Source organism: Halichoeres trimaculatus, unplaced genomic scaffold (assembly GCF_033239565.1).
Source record: "Halichoeres trimaculatus isolate MK-OKI-2021-1 unplaced genomic scaffold, fHalTri1.1 fHalTri1_scaffold_10, whole genome shotgun sequence".
NCBI classification, from domain to species: domain Eukaryota; kingdom Metazoa; phylum Chordata; class Actinopteri; order Labriformes; family Labridae; genus Halichoeres; species Halichoeres trimaculatus.
The window spans coordinates 25,598,950-25,624,396 of NW_027437187.1; the positions used below are offsets into that span (position 1 = coordinate 25,598,950).

General features: G+C 41.1%; 1 protein-coding gene across 2 annotated transcripts in view; it reads left to right on the forward strand.

The window, feature by feature from the left end:
* prickle1a (prickle homolog 1a) overlaps positions 1-25,447 on the forward strand; it is a 100,928-nt gene that overhangs the window by 59,766 nt on the left and 15,715 nt on the right. Inside the window, exon 2 of one of the 2 annotated variants that reach the window (XM_074678381.1) lies at positions 15,438-15,485. The gene's annotated coding sequence lies outside the window, so the exon portion shown is untranslated. Of the gene's footprint in view, positions 1-15,271; positions 15,486-25,447 lie in introns of those variants that run through there. The other variant, XM_074678379.1, reaches the window with a different exon arrangement.

The window sequence follows — 25,447 nt, forward strand, 5'->3', positions numbered from 1 at the left end:
TCGTGCAGCTTCTGTTCTCACATTGAATAGTTAAATCAGCTCGCTGGGCTTCACTTTGTCGGTCTATAAAAATAACACAACAAGGACAGTGTTTAAAAATAGGACCTTCTTTCAAGAAAGTGATAAAATGGGTGATTATTTTGAGCTGTCTTTTCAAACACAGTTATTTTTGCAGCGTGAGTCTCTCCTGGCCTGCGCTCACTCTCTGGAATAAACCACAGCCTAATATAACCAAGAACAATATGTTTACCCTGACAATGAATTATGCTCCCAGTTTACCCTGTATTTATATCTTCATACTGGTCTGATCAGCCCCATTGTCAGTCTAAATTGCTTTTTCAGTGCTCGCTGAAAGAGTATAATTTGTCTTCATCAGAAGGTGCCTGCAGAAAATGTAAACGCCTAAATATGTCTCCTTCATGCGAGTTGTTTTTCACTTTTGCAGGAACAGTTTTAAATCCCATCCTATTATGATGGTGACAGACTAAATCCCCATGATGGACACAGCCCCGACACTCCAACCGTCACCTTGCTGACCTGAAGGTGTGTAGTTGTAATTTTGTGTGTGACTTTTCTGTATGTGTATGTGCTTGTGTGTGTGTGAGCAGAGTGTCCTGAATAGAGGGCGATGACACTCCCCGATGCTCCCGGCTGAACCCAACCGCGCGTTCAGATCACTCTTCACCATGATGATTATGCAGGAGACAGTGAAGGAGGATTGGCTTTAAATGATGGATAAGCACAGGGACAAGAGAAAGAGAGCGGTTGACAGGGGATGTATACACAGACGTTATGCTACACCACCTGAAGGCCAACTCTTTTTGTTCCTTTGACAGCTCCTCAAACTTTTCTTCAACTGATTTCCAAGTGGCTGCTGCTTCTTTTGTATGAAGAGCTTTAGGGTACTCATGTTAAAGGGCTTTTAGGTGGTTGATCCTATTACATTATTTTGTATTGCAAAACACACATAACCATGTATGATTTGTTCTAAGTGAATTACAAATATTCTATCAACACTATTTTAAAAGATGACACTTGTCCAAATGCAGCCTTTTATTACATGAGTAGATAAATATTCATGAAATACTTCTTTTAAGTAAAGCTTCAACAACCTGAACTCTGGATGCCCTGTCATGCAGATGAGACCTAGTGTAGTGTAATCTCCGTATAATTAGTATCCTAAACAGGCCAAAGTATGAACACTTAAGCTTAAGTGCTAGTTTCAGCTGTGGATTTTGGAAAGGCTGTCTTTTGTTCTTCTCTACAATGGTGTCCATGCAAAAATAAAGCTCTACAAAGCCGTGTAGGGGTTAATTACAAAGATTGGAATGAGTATTTTCTGAGTCTTGTTTTTCTTTGGTGAAATACAAAATTAGGTAGCGGCGCCTTAGCCTTTGAAGTGAGCTAGGTTACGCTATCTGGGGGTGTGTGGATAGAAATCACTTCACATGAGATGAAATCTGCTGTTTCAGATACTTTATCCAACTTTAGAATTTTGTTTTCTTCTTTTTAAGGCTTAAAATGTCATGCCCTGACGTGACTCCGCAAATCTTTCCAGTTGCCTGACAAAAAAAGCTCACAAAAATCTTAAAAGTAGCACATCATTTAAAGTCATCACGAGGAGCTTTTTACGGATTTTGAAAAAGTCTCCCGCTTGTAGCATTGTTTATGTCTATGTGGTGAATTTTCATCAATACTAGACACCTACCCGTGTATCACCATGTTAAAAAAGGTCAGTAAAGTTTGGCAGTGGAAGGTAATTTAGCATGCAGGTAGGGATGGGTACCTTTCACATTTGAAACGGTACGATACCGATGCCTGGTACCTGGCAATCGGTACTCAATGGTATCAATTTTCAGCGCTTTTTTGTGTTTGTATGGTAAAAAATATCAATTTAACACATCTTGTCTTCAGTATCTTACCTTGCAATGCTGTCTTAATGTATGGAAAATGGAAAATCGCAGGCTCTTTCACTCCCTCACAGTCACAAGGATGCATTTCGGTACCTAAACATAGTACCTTTTGATTTTGCATGAATCGGTACCTGGTACTTTTAACAGAATTCAGTCTGTACCAATAAAAGTACCTTATTGGGTACCCATCCCTACATGCAGGGGACTTTTTGTAAGATAATTTCGTTTTTACATCACATTTGTTCACACAGCTGGTACTAGATCAAGTTTATCAAAATTTTCATTTTCTATTGAAGTTATGTTTGTTGCAGAGAAGCTATTCTACGGCTTTGCTAGGTAAGCTAGCAAAATGCCAATGAACAATGTTTAATGTTGTGCCGGTATAAATGCTCCACTCTTCTGAGAAAAAAAAGACATGAAACAGTCTGTAGTTTTGAGACAGATAAAGTTGAACTGGTATTTTGATTTCCTCTTGTGAGCTAACTTATAGTAGCAAAACAGAGTTTTATTTCTAGGGCTTTTTTATGTTTTGGTTTTGGTTTAAAGAAAAAAATAAATGTTGATTGTGAAATGCAGTCGTCATTTGGAAAAAAATAAAAAGAAAGAAAGAAACAAACAAAAAAAAGACCTGCTTTTCCCCATGTTGACAGTAGAATCAACACAGGATTAAAAAAAACGGAACACTTTAAAATGCACCTCACATTTAATACTGTCATTGATGAATTTACTTAAAAGATCTAAAAAAAATGATCTGAATCTTACAAAAAGGGTGAAAAAAGCAAAAACTGGTCACATTCAAGACCATCCCAATCACAAACTCTGACTGAGGTCAACTAGTCATGGGTGTAAAACCATATTTCTTAATGAATCAAAATTTCAAACTCAAAGGCATATCAATCAACCTTTTAAACTTGAAGGCATATCCCCCAGTCTGCAGCTCATGTGTAAGATTCAGTGAGGGAATCTAAAACCAGAATTTGACTGATGCAATTCATCTGACACAACAATCCATCACTGTTTCCTCTGTCACATTCATCTGTGTGTCGTTTCCCCTGAAAACATTTATCTAATTTTTCCTCACATGGCAGCTCCTGAAAATGAGTCATAAATATTATAATAGTGTTTGTCCCTGAACGTCACAGAAGACTGGCTGTTAATGGGCCAGTGTGACCCCTGACTCACTGTGTCTGTGTGAGGGCTTGTGTGTGTTTGTCAGGGATCCTTCAAGCTCGCTTTGCTGGTGTAAGGTGTAAATTGAAGGTCCTGTTGTACTGCTTCCGACCACATAACACTCACAAGTAGGATCAAAGGTAATGATTGTTTTTTGGGAGTCAGATTAACCTAATCCATGTTTTGGCACAGGTGTTTTACTGTTTTCCAAATTTGTAAAGGTCAAGTGTGTGTTTTTAGAAGCAGATCCCAAGGGGAAGTTCTTTTTTGGCTAATTAGACAGATCTGTCCCTCAAAGACCACAAGTCGGCTTATTTCAGTCTTAAGAAGTGAAATCTCTCTGGTGACACTTTTAATGAGCACAGTGTACAATAGAAATCACAGAGTGGAAATGGTAATGATGTGCTGTCACAATGGTAATAGCTCGGTCATTAAGAGCAGCACAGAGGCCGAGCACATGGTCAAGCTTTCTTTCATTGTCCCCACCTCGTTAAATTCAAACCAAGAAGGAGACGCAGACCGTTTCTACAGAGAGACGCCCAAATGAAAGCAGACGCACTCCCAGAAACACTCGGTCTAATTAGGAAAGTGTTGATTGACAGGCAGGCTGTCCTTATGAGGAGCTGTTCAAAGTCAGTGTAGCAGCTGATGCCACCTTGAGTGTGTGTTTGAGTGAATACAGGAAAACAAGCCAAGGAGGGACGGATGGAAAGCTGGTGCAATAGGATGCATCCTCTGGCTCTAAACTGAGCATTTTCCCTCAAATCATGCATTTGGTTGTCAGTTTTTTCATTTGTGCACATTAGGGATCGGCATTATTTACAACCAGAAAGCTTAGGATCAAATTTGTGTTTGTGGCTTATGGTGCTGACATGGAGTCAAACCGAAGACAGAGTTCTCATGAGAACAGCAACTTTTGGTGCAAATATCTAAAGTGGCAGTGACTGCTTGAGGTTGAGTCAAAAATATTGTGATGAGCTACTTCAATGAAAATTCTGGTTTGCTACCAACAGCATCTAACTTTTAAGATTTAGCTGTCATTTCCATTATAAATACTGTTAAAAGCCTTGATTCTCAAGGCTTTTTACTGACACTGGGAATGTGGCAGCAAGTATGACAGAGCCCCAAAAAACAAGCAGTCACTGCACAAACTCAAGCTTTGATTTGAACTTATAACCACCATTATTTTGGATATCCCTGCATTTACAATTCTGCAGTTCTACAGTTTTACGATTTAATTAAGGAGACGTTTTTGGCCAAAGCGACGTACAACACTAGCAAAAATTTAGACGGAAGGAAAAACCTTAGTGCGACAAAATGCTATAAGTTATTTGGCTGCTGGTGCTGCCTTTAAGTGCAAGAAGATAAGAATAAAGTAGCCATAACTAACCACAACAATAGTTCAACCCAAGAGCTGGGTCTGTGACCCTCTGACTCATTCTACCCCTGAAGACAAAGAGGGGTAGGGTTATCTTAAGTGCCCAAGTGTGCCCTGAACAGATCAGTCTTCAGACATCTTTTAAAAGTAGAAAGGGACTCTGTGGATCATATAGAGCATTTGGATTATCCAACAAAAAAAGGGCAATAAGACGTTGAACTTCCTTGTACCTCTTTCACATAATCATTCCTGATTTTTCTCGAGATTTTCATGAGCTCTGCCCAAGGAGTTATTCAAAGGCCCTTACTCATTCACACAGATGGATGAAGTCTTCACGGTCAGATGAACATGTTGTTGTGTGGGTTACAAGATGAGTCTAATAAGAAAGAAGGATATGGCATCAAAAACATGATGTTGGAGTCACAGTGTGGCAGGCAGAGAAACAGAGACCTAAGCTTTTATCACAGTTTTTGGAGGATGTGTGAACTCTGACATTTTCACTCTCCTTGTCTGGAAAAGTTTTCTTCTTCTTCAACCTCTGATATTTTTGTTCATCCTGTTACACGTCCCTGTTTTCATGTTTTCATATGAAATAAACATCATCTCCCTTGTTTGTATTCTTGATTGCTTTCATTTGTAAATTCTACTGAAAGACTGGTGGAAAAGACTGGACAAAGTCAGGGTGACTATTTTCACCAAACCCAACATACCTGTGCCATTTTCTTGAATTTTGTGAATTTTTAAGATAGCTTTACTTGCAGTGAGGTACATCATGTCAGATCCTTTGGTATTTTCTGAAGCTGTCGGCTAAAATCAACTCGAGAGTAGTTGGCACTATAACTGTCTTGTCCAGAAGCAGCTTTTGGTAGATCCCCACCGAAGTAGAGTTTGGTCAATCACCTGGCGTATTGGCAAAGGCTAATTGCAGAAGTGGTGCAACATGCTCATGCGGTTGAAAAACAGTGAGCAGATTCAGCAGCACAAGCACAACACAGTAGTATGCGACAATCGTATGTATGCAATGTATGTGCAAAGTAGAGCATGGCGTCAGCATTTCCACTGAAAACTCTGGCTTCCTGTCTACATGGCAACATTGACTGCAAATTTTCTGAAAAATTCCACTCTGGAGGCCATTGTCCAAAGTTTGCATTTTAGGTCGACTAAAAAACTTTTTCCGTTTAAACGGGAGGCCGAAACGCAACAGTACTTTTGTGTTTCATCATAAAACCATTGTCTTGTAAACGGCCCCAAAGTAGATGGTGGGATTTTGCCGGTTTGCAGTATGTACGCCGTCAGTGTAGTGACAAAATGCAGCTGACACAAAAGGCGGTTTTTGCTTTGGATGCTGTGGGCCATAAACACCAAACTGCATTGGTTGTGTATAGAAAACAAACAGTGCCAATACAGAAAACACTGGTAGTGGACACAGGCCCTAACCATCTTTTAAGTGGCTTTTCTTGGGACTTTTAGTGTTCTCATCATGTTGGTTGTTGTCACCTAACATGGAATCCTCGATTGGATTTCATTGGTCCTGTAGAGTAGTTTATCAGTCCTCTTTTTAGATCCCTGCTTGTCACCAGCCCAGATGGAGGAAAGGGGACACCTCCTGCCATGAGTTTTATATACTGTTCAACATACTTTCCACTCACCATCAGCATATAACCACACCATGAAGGACGAGCAGGCAGTTTGAAATGTCTTTACATGTTGTCTATATTCGGCTGGGTCTTCTTTCTTTGTGATGCCTGTTTCCATGTGTGTGTGACTCTTCGCTCCTTGGCACATTGTCTCCCACACTCGTGTCTCACTTTCTCAGGATTTCATTCCCTCCGCCTTCACTCGTCCAAAGGTTGTTTTGACATTTCCGCTGTTTATATCCTCCACAGGCACAGCCATCTGCGGCCGACCCTGACCATGCTGTGTTGTCCCTCAGGCACAGACCCTTGTTATTACCATCCAGAGCAACAATCGTAGAGTGGAAAAGGATTGTCACAACCACAAATACACCAGTTTCACATTAGGGACTGGAGAGCAACAGAGGGAAGCGCACACAAATCCCTCATCCTGGCTCAGCACTTGCTCAGTGAAATAAAACAAAAGACAGACAGCGAGCCCGAGCAGGGATGAGGCTGCTGATAAAGATCTGTCAATAGCGCATTTCCACAGGACAGAGGGAGGGAGGAAGGGATGCAGGGAAGGGGGACAACTGTGGAAAGAGGTGTGGAGAAGGGGCCCAAAGTTTTTGTAAGATGCAGTAACTACTACAAACAAGCATCTTCAATTGTTCTTCCAAAGCAGGTTGCAAAGGAATGTAGGGAATGGGGCAGATTCCTTTAAGAGGTTGCTACCTTCAGACTACCTTTCCAAGACCAACCCCCATCCCCTTTAAAAACATTCCTCCATCAGCCCGTCAGTCTTGAGGTGCAGACAGAATTGTGCTGGCGCAGCCCCCATTGATCATCATCAGGATGCAAGAACGCAAAAAGCCTTGCATGGAAAGACACCTTTCATGAGAACTAATTTTTCTATTCGAGCGCCACAGGTTGAAGTTAAACTCAGAACTTTTCACTTGCCGGTGCTAGTACTAGAACCAGGAATGTAAATCTGGTTATCTGGCCTTTCTCAATCCCCTAAGACATCCGTAAAAGAGTAATGTGTTGCACCTAAAGTGTCGCTCAGAAGGGCGGCTGACCTCATTTCGTTAATGTATTTTTTTCTGGCGGAACAAAGCCGTTGATGGTATTTTACTGAAGCAATATGACCCGATGCTGAATTCCACAGGCACACATTAAATTACAGCCTAGTGCTGCTGAAAGCTGCACAGGATTGCAGTTGAAGATGTACAGCCCCTGTTATGAGGGAAACAGATACCATCCATTGGGTTGGCCTTTTGCGAAGGGTTCCCATTGCCAAGTAAAGAGAGGATAATGCTGGAGAGGGATTATATTCCCAGGGTAAGAATTTATACAAATAGCTTCCAGGCGACATCTCTCAACCAGAGCAATTCTCAAGCTTGTGTTGAGTGTTATAAGGTGTGAATTTCTTCATCAGTCTATACCCTAAGGTTCCAGTTGGACAAAGTGGGTATATCTATACATGAATCATGCCTGGAGTGTACCGTCAGTCTTTCCGAGTGCTTTTAACAAGGGTATAACTGCTGCGGGAGTGATCCCTCTGGGGGTGTATATTGCAGTACGGGGTGCCAAAAAAGCAAAGTGTTAAAGAGCCACCAACAGTGATAGAGAAACCAAACACCACAGCTAGTGTGCTTGTTCTGATTAGACAAGGTCTGAAAACTCGGTCATGGAAGGAGACAGCTAATACAGAAGTATAAGGATTACTTAGATGAGACGCAGGGGGAAAGGAAGGAAGACAGTATAGACAGAAAGAGGAGACAGAGGGAAAGCAGAGATCCTTGTATGTCCCTTATCTGGGTAACATAAGGAATCTTAATAGTAGTGCAGGTTGTGTGTTCTGTGCTATCTCACAGGCGACAGAGCACTGGTCTGGGGAATGCTGCATGCCTTAAGGAGCTGTAGTACTCCACTTGAGAATTAATAGCAGAAGCATTTCAATGTCTGGGATGAGAATGGAAGGCTGAGGGAGGACACAGATGGAAAAAAGAAGAGGAAGCAAGCTAACTTAAGGGTCTGATCCTGTGACAATTTATGCTTGATGCATAACTTTACAAGGGGCGTGAAAAATTCAGCGGGGAAATTCGTCTGCATGCACGCAGAGCAGGCAAAACTCTAAGAGAGGAAAAGATAATACATCAGAGACTGATGTGTTTGTTGGCAAGGCTCAGTTGAAGCCTCTTAGTGTTTGTCTTTCCTTCAGCTCCCTGGTTTTCCTGCCTGTTGGCTTGTAGTCCCTCCTCAGTCTGAGTACCTGCAACTGGGAGAGCATTGTGCACAACAACTAGTGCTCGCCTTTACAGCTGCACATGCACATTCCCTGCTGAAATTACCCGACTTAAAGCTCCGCAAATTGGCCAGAGATCAAAGTCATGTTATGCAGATGCAGACTGCCAAGCCTTTAAATGGATTTTGGATGGGTATATGAAAGGTGAGGTGCCTAGTTTGTTGAAAGCAAGTCCTGGAACTTAACTTTTTCTGTAGCTCAAGTTCTTTCACCATGAATTGTCCATACCAAGTGAAACTATTACTCTGTGAATACATGGACTCTGCTACAGGCAGTAGGATTAATGCAAATATAAACTATCTGTGACATACAAGGGGAGCTGAATCTATATTGAATCATTTTTTAAGGATGAAGCTCTTTCATAAATGCCTTTTGGGAAGAATAGTATAAGTATGATTGCAGATGTTGGCTACAATTGCAGGGAAAGACATTAATTTTGAATCACTGCTGAAAGAAGCCTCTCCAATGTGAAGTAAAATGTGTTTTTGTGTAACCTCAGTAGGCAGAGAATATCTGAATGGAAAAGGCTGAAATTTTGGGAGATGCACCTTTCCCTTCATTCTCTGGAGTTTCATGAGAGGATCAAATCCACTCTCATGCCTGTGTGGTGATTATGAAGCCTGATGCCAGCATGTGGTTAGCGAAACTTAGCTCAAAGACTAGAAGCAATGCGGAAAAAAGCTAAGGTCACAAACTGTGTAAAAATTCAATTCACACTCCTTGAAGGATTTCAGCGGATTCAATTTGAATCCAAGGAGAGAGCCAAGGAAGCATGAGCCTGCAATAAAAGTTAGCTTCTGCATGAAGGTAAAAACTCTGGAACTTATTTCTCCCCTCTTTAGACTCTGAAAATCTTTCTCAACTTAATTCTTTAGATTAAGCAGCTCCAAAAGCAAGGATTTACAAAGATAGCCCAAACAATCAATGGATAAAACAAAACAAGATCCTAAAAGCAAATAGAACCCAAACAAAAGCAACCAAAAAAAAAAAAAAAAAAACAAAAGCAAAAAAAACACGAGGAACCGATTTACTGAAAAGAAAAAAAAGAGAAGAAGATCTAAAAGCCTATTGCACAAAGTAACAACAAAAAGAGCCCAATTGGCAAAGCATACAAAAAAGAGCCTGAACAACAAACTTAACTCATACAGCAAATTGACTTAAACAAAAATAACCCAAATAACATACAACCTAAAAAAAAAAAACATTTAAAAAAATCAATTAATTAAACATCACTAGGTAACAACAATGAAAAGAACCTATAATCTAACAAAATAACCAGTCTAACCTTTAAAGCCAAACAACAACAAAATAAATAAATAAATGGAAAAATAGCATCACATAACCCAAAATCCTAAACTGAGACCAAGAACTGTGACCTATTTAAACAAAATTATAAAAATAAAAACACAGTGATTACATTCAGAATAAATCAAAGTACAGGATGATGCATACAAATAAAGATATGAGCTACTGATGCTAAAGCCATAAACAATCGAATTTACCATTTGTGAGTAAAGACACTTTGGAGCCAGTCTTAAGTGAATACTTATGAAACTGCAGCTTTTGACACATACATGTAGGTTTGACTGAGGATGCTTGATTGATTGATTTTATCAGGGGATCACTATGAATTCACTGGAACAGGTTGGTCCTAAGAAAGGGGACCCTGCTAACAAAAGCAGGGTCAACTTTAGCTCTCAGAATTGACTTTGAAACAACTGGACTGACCAGGATCAAAGACTGCGGGGTGTTTCTTATGGTGCTAACCATTCCTCTGTGAATTTCAAAGCAGTACCTGTGCATGCTTTTAAAGTGCTCAGTAAATCTTGAATTCTTACCAGAAGGCCCATGTAAGCAAGCCAAGAACAAGGTGATATGATGATATGATTGTAATTTTAGCAGAGACAAAAAGATGGGACCACTAGCTTTCTAATATGAGCTTTTGGTTTCTTCTTCTACACTGTAACAATTCCATAATTAGCATGCTGTGAGCAAACAAGCCTCCTCTTGTTTCAATGGCTGTTTTGTAGTTATTTTGGGAAAGCTTGAGCAACAGCCAGTTGGAGACTACAAAAGCTCAAGTGCAGCATATCAATTATAACAGTCTGGTATTCACTGAATGCTTGATCAACAAACACAACAGAACGCCAATATAGTCAGCAGATTATGAGAACCCTGGAGTGTGTGTCAGTTTTTACTCGATGGGACTTTGCAGCAACAGCAGAAACCAATGAGAGTCTGACTGACTCGCTCTATCTCCAGCTCTGCATTAGCTTGTTTGTTCTAGTAATGAGAGCCCATTTGTCAATCTGAGGCAAGCTGTCCAACAACAAATTGAGTCAACAGACTGAGTAAAGTTGGGCTTTTTGGGGGCTCTGGAATGACCCGTGGTCCCTAATTGGCCACCAGTGTTTGAGAATGGCTAGCAGCCAGGTGACTGGTCAAGAGGTCCAGCTGCTCCAATGACAGGGCTCGCCTTTGCCTTCAGCCATGAGCCTCAGCCTTGGTCACTTGTTTGTTTGTTTTCCTGCCTTTGTTTGGACTGGAGATTTCCTGTGTAAACTCAACGAAACAAGATCCCCTTAGAAAAGAATCCCCTCCCAGTCTGTCTGAATGCCCCTCAATATAGGTCTATTTTCTCTTTTTTGGAAGGCTAATGTACCAGAAACTAGCAATTAGTTCATATTTCAGGTGAAAATTATGTATGGAATGTTTTTCTGGGGCTTTTCCATCTCTATCGTTCATGTATATTCTAAAATTCTAATACCCCCGTAGGTTACAAGAAGTCATAACTTGCATAGTAAAAAAAAATTACCTATCTCAGCAAAATTAGTGTACACACACTCCAGCTTCATTTTCACTCATGCTGTGCCAAAGTAAACATGCAGCCACACATAAAAAGTAGAGCAAACATGAAAGGCAGAGCTACCACTTAATTAACACTCAAGCAAATATCCTCACTCGACCTGGCAACCAAGGATAAAGTACATCCCTGTAGCATGGCTTGAAGAGTTAAATACAGACGTTTCTCTCTTAGATGGACTAATTGCTATATTTTCAGGACAAACATTAAACAAACTAAGCAGTAAAACTTTTGGTTTCTGATTTTATGTCAATGTTCACCACTCATCAAGATGCATTTACACTTTCCTAAGTATAAAATATAGATGCAAATGGTATTCATCTCCGCTGAAGGAAGAATTCCCACAAGCTTGTAAAACTGGGTCTTTGAGTCATGGCCAGTCTTTGAAAAACACTCCATTACCGTTTCTGCAGAGCTTAGAAGGCGTGAGTTCATGGTAGGAAGTGCCCTTTAATAATTGATGTGGAGGACTTTCTATTAAAGGACATTCTACAGACAAACAAAGAAGTGGGAAAAAGAAGAAGTTAGTTTATAGTACCTTTACATGAGTCAATGTAAAGACAGCAGAACTCTGAAGAAGAAAATGTGTATTTTAGTAGATCTGTTGGTCTGCCTTGGAAGAGTCACGTGCCACATTAACAAGCAGGACACTGGAAAGTATGCAGAGCATCTTTATGGTCTATAGTCATGTTAGAGATGCAGCTCAGAGATTTTTCCAGCACTGCCATAAATCTTATTGGATAAGCAGGAGATAAGCTCTGAAAAAAGGCAAGATAAGTGATGGAGAGGGGTTTAAACATTCAGGTCTAGCCAGTCAAACATTTTGGTCCAAGGTAAAAAGGCTCTTCTAAATGACCACAGCCTAAAATAGTCTCAGACTGACTGATACAACTTCTTTGTTTAGATGAAGGCCACAAGTTTTTGTATTTAGAGAATGAAGTTGGAATATTTGAAAACATCAAGACACACATTTACAAGAATTAAAATGTGGGTTTAGCAACACATGCTTGTTGGGTTGTAAGGATTAAGTCGTAGGTTCACAAGAATTAGGTTATGATATGAGAATTGAGTTACAGGCTAACAATAATAAGGTTCAACAATGTGGGCTCAAAGCTTGTATCTCATTTTAGCTTCAAGGCCGAGAGTTTCGGACAAAGTCAGACACATCTAACCTAATTCTGCTTCATACTGACTCTGGGGCCACCAAAATTAAGGTTTTAGGGATAAAATTTTGATTTTACTAAAGAAAATCTCAACATTTGTTGTAAGAAAAAGTGTTTAATTTACAAGAATAGAGACATTAAAGAAAGATTTAAGAATATAGATCCAATTTGATAAGAAAAAGTCATCATGTTTTGAAAATATAGTTGATATTTTGGTTTAGCCTTTCTGTTATGCGACTTCATGGGAGGATATGAAAGAGCAGCCAGCACTAGGATCAACAGGCATCTTGTGCTGTACAGGTTTGAAATAAGTTTTTAAAGAGGCTGTGGGAAGTTTCAGAGTGATCTGGGAAAAGTCTCCTTTTTTAAATATATGCTTGATCATAATCCACACTTTAAAATAATATTATCAGCATCAATGTAGGTTATTTTAAATGCTACTTCTTAGCTTCCTGTTAGGGTCGAGCAAGACCGGATTAATTTGCAGCACGTCTTAGTCTCTATGACAACACCATGCTAACTAACGAAGGTTAGAAGTGAGAAGAGAGATCTGTGTTTTTCCGACTTACACGCCACCTACCACGGGAGGGCACAGTTTGTGGAAATGCAAATGGGATCGGGCTTAACTGTACCAAACCGTGCCCAACCGTACTGAACTGAACCGGACTGCTTGGTGGAAACACAGCTTAACATAACATATTAAAGACATGTCTCACAGCACCAGCTGTCAGTAGTGCTATGTATGGATAGCTACTAAACTGCTGTACCAGCTGACAGTTTGCTTGATGTCAAATTAGCCTACGGATACGTCACAATATTGGGCTGCTGGCAGCGCTACATATAGCCAGCTACTGATATACGGTACAAACTTACATTGTTTGCTTGTTGTCATGTTTCAAACAACAGCGCTACATAACTGTTCCGATAAATACCTTACCTCACCATGTTGTATCCAGTAAAAAGTTGTCTTAGATAAAGAAAATTTGTTCCAAAATAAACACACACCTGGTTAAAAGCCACGTTTTTACGTCAGTGTGTGTGAGACTCCGGGTCAAACGGGAAAGGCAGTCCAATTAAAACAGATTCTCCTCATAGCATCTTTAACATGTATATGATTTGATATCTTTGATCATCTTTTTAGAATATTTTGTTATAAACACACCCAAGTATATATCTACACACTGCCTCATCTTTCATATCTATTGCTGGCAGCTGGATGCTTCTGAGGTTTCCTTCAAAATAGCACATCATAGACTAAAATCAGAACTTTAATCTCTTAACAAAATGACTTCATTTCATAAAAATACAGTTGTTTCTTTGTGAAACCTATAAATACTGAAATGAGGAGGATCACAAATAAAAAGAAAAGATATTTCAAGGTTTTTAAATTTAGCCCTTTATGACTGAATATCTGGCCTGTATAAGGTGAACTGATGGGTTTAGTCCTCAATCGACACCTCATTTAGATTAGTCTGTACCTATCAGATCTCTTCATATCCACAGCTCTGATGGAAAGCGAAGCACTGTGAGTTGTTGAAGTGAAGTATGATACCAAAAAGAAGCTCATATTGTCCATCTGGTCCACATAAGATCTGGCACTGTTGTGTTCCTTCGCTCCATGCCAAGTCTGTGCGGGAAATGACTGACAGCTTTGAGCTGGCCAAATGTGTTTTTACTTAAGATGCATCCACACAGTCAAATCTCTAAGACGGTTACCGGGTCGTAACCCAGGTCAGGCCCAGATGTAGTGTCTGTTCAGGGGGGAGAAAGAGAGCCACAAAGGTTAAAGGGCATCCAATCAAATAAATGCATTTGTCATATTTATGTTTCATGTTTCAGTAGTTTGAGAGGCAGCAGGACTCAAACAGCACTTTCAGATCTTTGTTTCAAAGAGGACAAATGGACCATGTTTTGTTGAGCTGTAAGGGGGGTGCCATGCCACTCATATCATACAAGTCGAATCTGGGTCCCAGCAGGTCAGGGAGCTTTTTAAAGGTTCACCAATTGAAGTGGTATCTTGGTTGTAGTTTGGCTGTTGGCACATGAGATCATTTATACAACTGATGCAGGACCCTGAAGCGCTGCACTCAACAATCAGGGCTGTAATGATGCCATAAACTCACCATAATGGTCTGATTTTGTTTGTAAAATGACATGTACTGAAGACAAGCTGTGGCTGTACATTGTAGATATTCACTGATGAGCTGTTATCCTGCTCTGATTTATGGGTGTTAGCCATTCTTTAGCCATCTTTGATCATTTCAGAACATTTTGTATGACTAGACCGATGTGCAATGGCCTCTTTTCAGTGTCTGTATATTGACTTACCTTTCATGATCATTGCAAAGAGGAGTTAAGTTACACAGTCTTTGTGGAGATTGTAAAACACACCAGGATATTTTTACATACAAAGCAAAAGGGAAAATACGTTTGAAGCAGAAGATCACATTTCTACACTGAGAGACAAATTGCTTAAGGAGATAAAGGAGTAAGAAGGACATCATATATTTAATGGGCATACACAAGTAGCCTGGTTAAAATTTGATGTAGAGAAAGATAAAAATTCATGGTGCAAAGCCCACTTAGAGGTAAAAGTTCAAAGAAAGGTGAGGGCAGCCTGGAGGTGAAGCCGATGAAGTCACTTGGTCGTTTCTTAACACTTAAACTACACAAACATTTCTTCTTCGACTCCCCCCTCTGCTGCAGCAGCAGTTCAGCCCCCAGGAGCGTTTGTCCACTTTGCTGCTCCACGCTGCTCCGTCTCTCCAGGATTGGTGGTGGGGGCTGTGTGTTTAAACCAATAGGCAGGGAGCAACGCGAATGTCATCTCACTGTGACCGCCGAGAGGGGCACCACAGCGCACCGTGCGCCGCCTCTGAGCTGAGATGTGGTGACAGTGTGTGAAGTCTGAGCAGCGCTCCTCTTCAATGCAGCCAGGATCTGGAGTTTAAAGCTTATCGCTTTGCAAACTCGGGACTCTTTTATTTCATGCCAATGAGACGCAGCGTGCTTTGTTTCTCTCACTTCAGGAATACTGGATCTGGATACTCGGTATACCTCGACTGAAGACTTTGGAGGTGAGTAGACACACTTTTCTTAACTTGTTTGTAAGTTCTTGGCCAATTTTGTACTCTGTCGACCTTTGCTGTCAACTTAATGTCATCTTCGTAGCAGTTGTACAAATCTCTAAAATGGTGGAGTATCCGCGTAGAAAACATGTCCTAGTCAAATGTAGGTGTTTCACGTGTTTGAAACAAGCTGTACTTTTTAACTTAACCCAAATCACGTTTGTCGGACTTCCCTGAGGTCACTGGCTCCGTCTGTCGGCCCCGAGAGTCATAAAACAAGCGTTAATTCCTTCCTCCCGTGCCGCTGCTTTGCGCTTTTACGCAGCACCGTCTCCAAAGATTTCACTTTTCCCTGCGCGTGCAGCCACAGTAACCTCGTTTCTAACTGACTCCCAAGAAGAAGAAAAAAACTTGGCTCGAGACGTGGGGCGGGTGGAAGTGTGGAGTCCCCAGGGCCTCCAGATGTATGGACTCAGCTGTCGCCTGTCACTTTGGTGACAACTGGTCTGCCGCTCCATGACCGCTGCTCGTCAGCCACTGCAGGGCTCCATAGCTGTCAGGAGGGCTGTTGAGTTGAGTGAGGAGGGGAATGTGGTCACACATACCGGCCACGTACAGTATGAAAAGTTACACTCACTTTCTGCATTTCTCAGTATGATGGAGAGAGGTCTAACCCGAGGAAAACATACACAAAAGTTGACTGCAAGATTTAACCCTGAAACGGTCCGTTAAGATATGCAAATACATCTGAGAACTTATTTATGCTTAAAAAAAAGTATCTAGAGGATTTTTAACAAATGTATTCTGCATAGATAAATCTGCTTTAATTTGCCTCACATGAAAAGTCAAAGGAACTTAATAAAAACAATGTTTTTTACCTCAGACTTTCTAGAGTGGAGACTATGTGCAGACAGCTGTTTGAATAAAAAATTCCTACAAGTTTTACTGACTTCATCACTCCTTGCGGACTTGCAGAGCTAAACATGCTGTGAAATGTTTCCTGTGGAGAACAAGGACACACCCTTGGCTTTTAAACGTTTCCATCCTCGGCTGAAGTGATAAATAGTTCTAAACCTTCGAGTCAGAGGAGACGGTTTATTGTTATATTAAACCAAGGCTGTCTAAGATAATACCGTGCCCTCACTGGAGCTCAGCAAACATCCACATAAGCCTTTGAGTCCCGTGCATGCTCTCATGTGGGGGCTGACAGAATGACAGACCTGAAATCTGTCACCGTGGTCACAGCTGACAAAAAGGAGGGCACTTCACTGATCTAGGGACAGCTCAGCTTGAAGCCTGAGGTGAGGGAGCAGGCCCTGGTGCTGCAATAGTCTTTATTTGGACATATTGGACTGGTTGTGGAAGCCTGTTCTGAAGTTGGAGAACAAAGAAAGTTAAATGTATGGAGATTAGTGGAATTATTCTTGGAGCACTTTGACAGAACAAAGAAAGGAGATTAACTCCAGGTTGTGCACATTGTCAAAGATGCCACTTCAAAGTTGCTCCAAACTGAGCTGAAGTTGCACAAGAAAGTTGTTTTGAACACTTGCAGAGCTGTAACACATTTCACCATGATGATTTTATCCTCTTTCTCTTTTTTGGGGGGACGGTTAAGGTCGAGAGTAGAGAATGAAGTGCTCTGAATGAGTGGGGAGGGTGAGGAACAGAACCAAGGTGGTGGTGTCACCTAGTGGTTGGAAACGAGGCTGACATCTTCATGTCAGAGAATCACTGGAGGCATTGTCTGAACAGTTTATTCCTACTTTAGTTTTTAAATTAAAATCAAGATTAGATCAAATATGTGTGTTTGAGCTAAAAACAGCACTTTACTTATATTTAATACTTTTCACTGCCAGCACAGACAAATATAAAACAAGGTCACCCACATGCTCCATGTTGCCTCACATAGTCTCATCAATCGTGTCACAGCACTTTGCTCTCCATGTTATGAAAAAGGATCAATATATCTGCTGAAATCTGGGTCTGATACCCCACAGCTGCTCTTATTTAATGCTTCGATGACCTAGCTGACCAGGCATGTGTGAGCAGAAACGTGAACTGAGCTCACACTGTAGCTTTCACTCATCTGCTGCAGGCCAGGGTTCTCTGTCACTTTTAAGGTATGTATAAACCAAAATGATTTACAAGTCTGGGAGCAGCTCCACCAGTCACATGGTGCATGTTTCACAACTCATTTCCAAAAACAAATCAAAGTAACATTAGCAGAATTAAACCACTTCAAAAGCTGTTTGTTGCTGAATTTTGTTTGGAAGCAGGAAGGGTATGAAAGAAAGCTCTAGCAAAGGTTTTCTTGGACAAAGGAATGGAAACAGCTTGGATCAGTCAGGCTTATTTGATGTTTACAAGTTCCTCCTTTATAAATGTGGAATATATGATGGTTTGATGAGGATTAGGGCTGGGCCGCAGGAAAGCTTATTGATTCTATGAGCACATCCTCATATAACTTTTAACAAGGGAAGCAAGCAGGCACAGTTGTGTGCCACTGCATCAGTGCAGAGTAGGAGGAGACATGTGGCAGACATGAGGCTGGTCTCAGACATAAACAGTTGGGTATATATTGGTGTATGTTTTTGTCAGAGAGAAACAGAAGGACAGAGACAAAATAGTCACCTATATGCGTGTGTGTATGTGTGTGTCTGAGCGACAGACACCCAGCTGTGTGTCAGTGAGCAGAATGTAGGTCCCAGTGCCCGTGTGTATACGTTCCCCACTGTTGATTTAAAGGCCCGGTACCAGTGAAATGTACACAGAGGCCTGTTTGTGCAGAGCTAGAATGAATCACCCTCACGTCCGTGTAAATCGCCTGCAAGCCAAACACTCTGGCAGCCTTTTATCCCCAGACGTGGTCCGGCTCACCACAGCAGGGCTAAAACCGGAGCGGGACAGACCTCGTGTGTTGTGAGTAGCTGTCAGAGGAGGCCAGTCTTTCACGGCTGTGGACAGAGGAGATGTGGTGTGTGGAGTCAGGTTGCCGTAGACAAACTGCAGAGAGCCGAGCACGTTGGCTGTAAACTGTTTGTGGTGGGTTGGCAGCGGCCTGGATGAAGTACGACTTGTTTGAATGCTGGTGGTCCCTGAATCTGAGGTCACTTCTGACTGAATGGACGGTGGCCTGGATGGTCACATTTGGGGCACTGGTTACATGCAGCTGAGTGGTTGAGGATGACGCTGTCTGTGGGGGGAGATTATTAACATAGTGCTTGCCATGCAGTTCATAAGTAAGAGAGTCTGGGGGATCTGCCTGCAGCAGTGGCACACGTTGGATCCACATGCTAAGCATTATCCTAAAGTGATTAAAGGTAGCTAGTGATTTAGCGCTTCCAGGCACAACTCTGTTTATTAGGAGCTGTGAGATGATGTTAGGAGGGAAACGGGTTTGGCTCTCACACTGGAGTTTAATGCCCCTGCAGATCTCTGGTTACCACGAGGCGTAATTGCGGGGCTAACCATCAGACCACCAAGATGATGAAAGTTCCACTCCACACACATGTTTCATTATCACCACCAAGTAAAGGCATGATGCAGAAGAACCACATTGAAACGCTGCAAAAGTGGTAATTATCGACATGTCTGTCTTTGATAAAGGGGAATAACAGTTGCAGAGATGCCAAATGTCAAAAAGCCTACTGATGGAGTTTTTGGAAAGTTTATCTGACCCAGCCTGACACAGACATGATTTCCTGCAGGAGGGCCATGTTTTCTTCTCTCACAAATACAGGGATCCATCCAAGCCATCACAGGCATCAAGAGCTAGGAGCAAAAGAAAACATATTAGCCTGAGATAGTCATTAAAAAACCCAGCTCATTTCCCCGGCACACAACAGGGGATTCGGTTAAAGCTTTCCGGACCCACGGCTGGAAATATGCAAAACACACACACACGCGCGCGCGCAGGCACATACACTCTCCCCTTCCTGAAGCTCTTGTTCCTCTTGTACTTCTGGCATTGTCACAGAGGTGGAGTCAGCGAGCGTGGATGATATGGAAAAGGTCAACGGAGCTTAAAAATGGACTCTGCAGGGCAAGGGATTTTTGGCAGACAACAAAGGAATTTCCTGAAATTTTTCAGAAAGGTTAGAGTTACAAAGAATGGGGACCAGTGCTAACACTTACAGAATACTTACTCATTAATACTCTGACCCTCATAGTTAACAGAAATTTGGTTTTATTTAAAACAAAGGTTTTCATAAAACGTTTTGTTTGACTCTAGATTACCTGCCTTGAATAAGTGACAAGGATTCATTTTAACTATCTACTCAGAAGTAGAAGTAGAAACAAATTGACACAGCTTTAGCCTGGGTAAGAAAATCAAATGTTGAGTCGTTATGATATAGTGAATGTTAATCATAAGTACATAGTACAAATGAATAATAGAAAATAGAAAATACTTTATTTATCCCAGAGGGGAAATTCAGGAATTATTATTATTTAAGAAATAATTTAAGGTCAAATAAGACAAAAAGTTACGACTATGAGAAATAAGCCATCATTAACCCTATGAAGTCTGACCTGCCAAAATCTGATGTTTATTAACACTTTTCACAAAAACTGTCAAAAATGCCACTTTATTATTTTGTTAATGTTGGATTTTTTGTATCACATTTGACACTTTTGATGGTTTTGGCAACTTTTTTTTAGTAAAATATTTTGTAAATATGTATTATTTCAATGCAGAGAGTACTTGAAAATGAGCAATGACTTTCATGAAAAAAAAAGTTTGTGGATGAATTCACAAGGGCACTTTGAAAGTGACAAAATACAGCTTCAGCCGTAGTGGTATGATAATCCTCAAGTGCCTAGAATCCTTTTTATTAACATTCAGATTTTTAAGGAAATTATTTTTCATGTTGATGAGATAGAGGTCTTTGAAACTCATGTATCAATTATGATGTTTGGCAATACAGGGTTGTGAGACAAAAAAAGAGTTGAGAATAGGAGATAAATACATCATTTTTTGATGAGATAAAAATAGTTTAAATTGTGATTTTAACACAGACTCTTTCTTATTCATGAGTTCAGCCTTTGTTGACAAATGTTTAAATCAATCAATAAAATATTTTTCACTGATAGCTTAAGTGTCAGTATATTGCTGGAAACCTTAAGAGTCAATGATAGAAAACTCTCTTGTTTTCTAATATGTATATTGCAACAAAAAGCAGTACAACTAAACATCAAAAATCCATTACAATACTTTTTTAGCTAATAAATTTGTTTCTCCTTTTCTTTGCAGTTTATTTGTTGTTGTTCTGAAGGAAAGATTTAAATCAAAGTGTTCTCTCAAATGAGCCCTTAGTTTCAATGACTTACTGCCACGCATGTGTTACTTATGTGTCTGTAGTTAGGCTTAATATTGTATATTAATGCTATTTTAGGTGTCCTCAATGCTTAAATGGGCCTTGTGGGAGTGTAGTTGTGGCCTCCAGCTGTCAGTTGATCAGCCCTGAAATACTCAGAGATTGAAGAGCTATTTTTAGGTTGGCTATCAGTTCGCCATAGAGTTCAATTTGGAGGGATTGTTTTATTATCAGTTGGAAAGAGATCACAGTAAAAGTTTTTGTTGTAGGCGAACATACAGATGAGTCAATATTGACAAAGGCTAACTGAGGACATGTCTTGCAGAGCGGCAGCCTGAGGCCCGCTGAGCTGACACAGAAACAGATCATTTGGCCACAACAAACCTGACGGCAGCTCCTGGTGAGAGGCCGCTTTAAAGAGCCAGGTTTTCGTTTGCTGTGCTAGCACTGTCTTCCTGTTAGGGGCTGGGCTCCCAAAGAAAACAAGAGCGATGGCTCACCAGATGTGTACAGCTGTGTGTCAGACAAACACATATTTGAACCAGTCAGGCAAAATGTTTTATGACATTGGAAGATGAACAAACTAGAGGAAAAGTCATCTCAGATTTGTACTCTGAAAAATGGATGTAATTCTTCTTTCATGTGTCCTTTTCCTGGCTTGTGCTGCTGACTTAAATACTTTGGTGTCATTAGAAACCTCAGTATTAACAGGCCTAAAGATAACACACTGATGCTGACAGAAACAAACACATTACACAGACATGGGGTTTCTAAGAATACACTCCCCCCTGGAGGACTGATATCCTTAATTTAGGGTTTGATAAGGCAGCTGGTTGAGTCTTTTTTTCCACTCTACATACACTGTGCAATACACACATGCAGACACACACTCACACTCCCAGGCACAAATGACCCCATGTCTGGCCTGTATATCTGCAACACTGATGGAGGGCTGCAGATCAAGACTGACTTGAGCCAAACACAAACACAAAGAAAACAAAACCACAGAGAACACACTAAGAGGTGGAAAATGCTTAGATATGAGACCCCAAATCTAAATCATCATAGTGTATTTGTTGAAAACAGTGAAGTGCTATTTATCCGCTATCCTTTGCTTAACAAAGTTTGCAGCTCCTCCTTGAGGAGCCAAAGCATTCCCAGGCTAGATGGGACAATCAATCGGGTCAACATCAACTGGCTTCTTTTGATACACAGGAGGAACAACTCCACTCTGTGCTCCTTCCTGATGTCTGAGCTCCTGACCCTAACCATTAGGCTGAGCCCAATTAAAGTCTAGATTAAAGGTAGGGTGTGCAGGAATTTTGGATACTTGTTAGTAAACACAAGTCAAACTGGGCTCCTCCTCCTTGGCTCAGTGCCAGTGGCAGCACACACCCACAGCCCCCGACTGTGACTACGTGAACATGCTCACTAGCCCAGCAACCACCTGCAGCATCAGGTTTCTATGTGGGAGAGACTCGAGAACCGTGCATCTAACTTGGCATGTTAGCACAAGCTAATCTCGGGTATTTGAAACATACCCGCTCAGCAGAAAGCCAGCTTGCACCACTCGTTGTCCCGTGCTACTCTCCAAGTTTCTGAAGGCGAGTGAAAGTCAAGCCAAACTTCATCCTCGTTTAGTAAAAAGCTTTATCTATTTGGCATTATGTCTCACTTTGGTTGTTTTCCTAGCTCCATGCTACATCCACTATCGTATCCATTCAGGACAGTTTCCCCTACTTACTAATCAACATACAAAGTTACTTGCGCACTGGGCGCACTCTGATTGGCTGATGTAACCAGACCTACACTCTGCCCAGAAACGTCCCAACACAACCAAAACATTAGCACACAGGCTGAGGAGGGGGGTTGAGGCAGACACAGACACTGACACATATGTAGAGAGGCCCAGAAGTGACGGTTGAGCAGGATTTTTCCAGTAGAAAGTTGGCATTTTATTTTTAAGGAAAATCCTCAGACCACTTAGCTTCAACAACCCAAACCAGCATCTATGCTTTACATCAAACAGCAACAAAATAGTACCAAGTGTTACCATTTAGCTGGAATGTAAGATTCTATAAAAAGCTTCTCATCTACACAAAATGCCAAAACTACTAAATAACAAACAAGACATGTTGAGTAATTTCTCCCCCTCAGCTTGACCGATCAACTGCTAATTAAAATGTGTCTTTTGCATATTGCAGAATCACCTTTGCCTCCACCTTCTGTAGATATGGTTTGTTGTTTCTTTTAGTTTTAGTTGTTTTTACTGTTGTAAAATTATCATTATTATTACTTATTTATTTATTTATTTATTTATTTTTTCTGCAGAGCTAAAGCTTAACATAAACTGTGAGGATCCAGGATTCAAAGGTGGGCTCAGCAAAAAAAACAACCCCACACGTTAGAACCACTGACTTGGGGCAAAAGATCATAGACCATCAAATAAGATCATACAAAGTCAATGTCCCACTAGATACATGGACACGTGTTTTTGTCCTCTTCGCTTCAGTGAATGCGTTAAAAGAACATAACATAATTATTATCAAAAAATTCTTTAGGTCAAACATCACATCCTGACATCTTAAGGCAAAACAGATCAAAGTTTCCTCTGCACACGTGAGTCCCATAAGAAGGTGAAAGGGTCAGCAGCATCACAGAGCCTTACAGTGGGGATCATTGGGCCTCTCCTCTGCTCTTTCTGCTGTTTTTACTACCATCTTAATGACTTCAATTGTGTCCAATTAAGCCGAGCTGGAAAGAAGCATCCCTGCTCGCAGTCGTCAGAAATCCCTCTGTGCTGTGGCACTGGAGCATGTGTTTAATTAGAACGCCTTAAAGAGACTGTAACGGCGTGTTTCTCCAGGAATGTTAATCATTAGTGGGATCCTGACTGAGCAGCTCTTAACTGTTTCACAGTATTGTTGGATTCCACGGTTTGCCTTTTGAAGCCGTGCGGCTCAGGAAAAACGCTTCCACGTGTGGGAATCGCCAACTTTCTCTTTCTTTTTTTCTCTTCTTTAAAAAAGTGCATCCTCTCCTTCTAGGGGACCCGCTTGTAGCACTTGGCCGATTATTGCCTGTTTTGTTACGGCGGTCTTATTCATGTGTCCGTTTGGGCCTGGGGCTGGAAACACAGGAAATAGTTTCCTTGCCATAAGAAGGATATACGGTTGAACTTTGCGGAAAGTTGTGGAGCATAGTCCAGATGTGTGAGGTGTGAGGTTTAAGTGGTGTGTGAGTTAGACTTTCTGGAAGCGTGAGGTCATATGCTTGAAGATGTCAAGCCTTGAAGCAGTGAACATGGAAACTGACAGGTTGCTGTTTGAAAAGAAGGAGGGGATCAGACCTTTTAGTTTTCCCTAACATGAGGAAAGTTTCTTGATGAATAAAAAATGGTGGCAACAACAGAGACTGGTTGCTTTAACTCATCAGTTTAAGAGGCTGTTTTGTCATTTTACGTCTGTATTCTCCCACAGAGACCACACATGACAGGCTTTGCTCTTTGCTGATCCGCTACTTTTGTCAATGAAGGTGAGTGGTGTAAGAGCAGCCCATTCATCCTGAGCCTGCTCTGTGTGCAGACGGCCACAGGCTTTTGTTGAGTTATAGTGTCCTCAAATAAAGGGGCTTCCTCCCGTTAACAGCCTCAGGAGCTCTGTCGCTCCACTTCCCATTGTCCCCAATGAGGTCCAGCTTTTACAACTCGGTGAGAGGGTGTCAAATTGAGGGTGAAATATGAGTCGTCCTAATCGTATATCTCTTCCATGTTTGGCAGTTTGATCTGCGGTGCACATTTGATAAGACTAAGAAGCAACAAGTGAAGATGACACCAGATTTTGCACAGCAGAGTTGAGCTTTGTTTGTGTCACAAGTTGCTAAATGGAAACAGGATAATCATGATGAATGACATCATAGGTGACATGACAGGGCTGCAGCAAATTTAATAAAGCAGAAATAAATGGGTAGATCGGCGCTATGTTCATGGATTGCTTCCCATCAATAAGGGATGTTCAAACTGACATCATCCTCTTGATAAGTTTGTGTTGTTGGTTTTGAGCAATAGCATTACACGCTGTAATCTAATAATTAAACACAGGTGGTTATTATGTACTTGGATTTAAGTATTTTAACCTTTTTGTTTCTGTTTGCTAAGTCAGGATATTAGATTTTCAGCCAGAGTTGAAAAGTTTAGAGGAAACTATATCTCCTTACCAATTTGGTCCAATAAATCTTGAATCCTTCCTTTTGTTCATTTAGATTTTTCCTACTTTGTCCTCTTAGAAAGTTTTTCACTGGGTCTAAATGTCACATGAGTAGATATTCTGCTGCAGTTTCTACAAATGTCTGTTGTCAGACACTAAACCTAGCTCTAAGCTTTGCCCTCAGCTGCCTCAAATGTGTCAGAGTGAAACAGTAAAAGGGGTTATGGCAGGGTTATAGGGCTAACAAGCCCACAGTCTGACCTGAATTTGTCAGCGCCAATCTAGCTAAGTCAATATCAATGTGCTGACTGCTCCACCAGTTGACCTTTTCCGCCCTCTTTCAAGGCGTAAAAAAGGATTGTTGTTACAGTAGAGTGATAGGCTTTTATTGGCCTGTATAAGTGAGGCTTTTGTTGAGCCTGTGTCCTGCTAATACCCGTTGGCAAGTCAT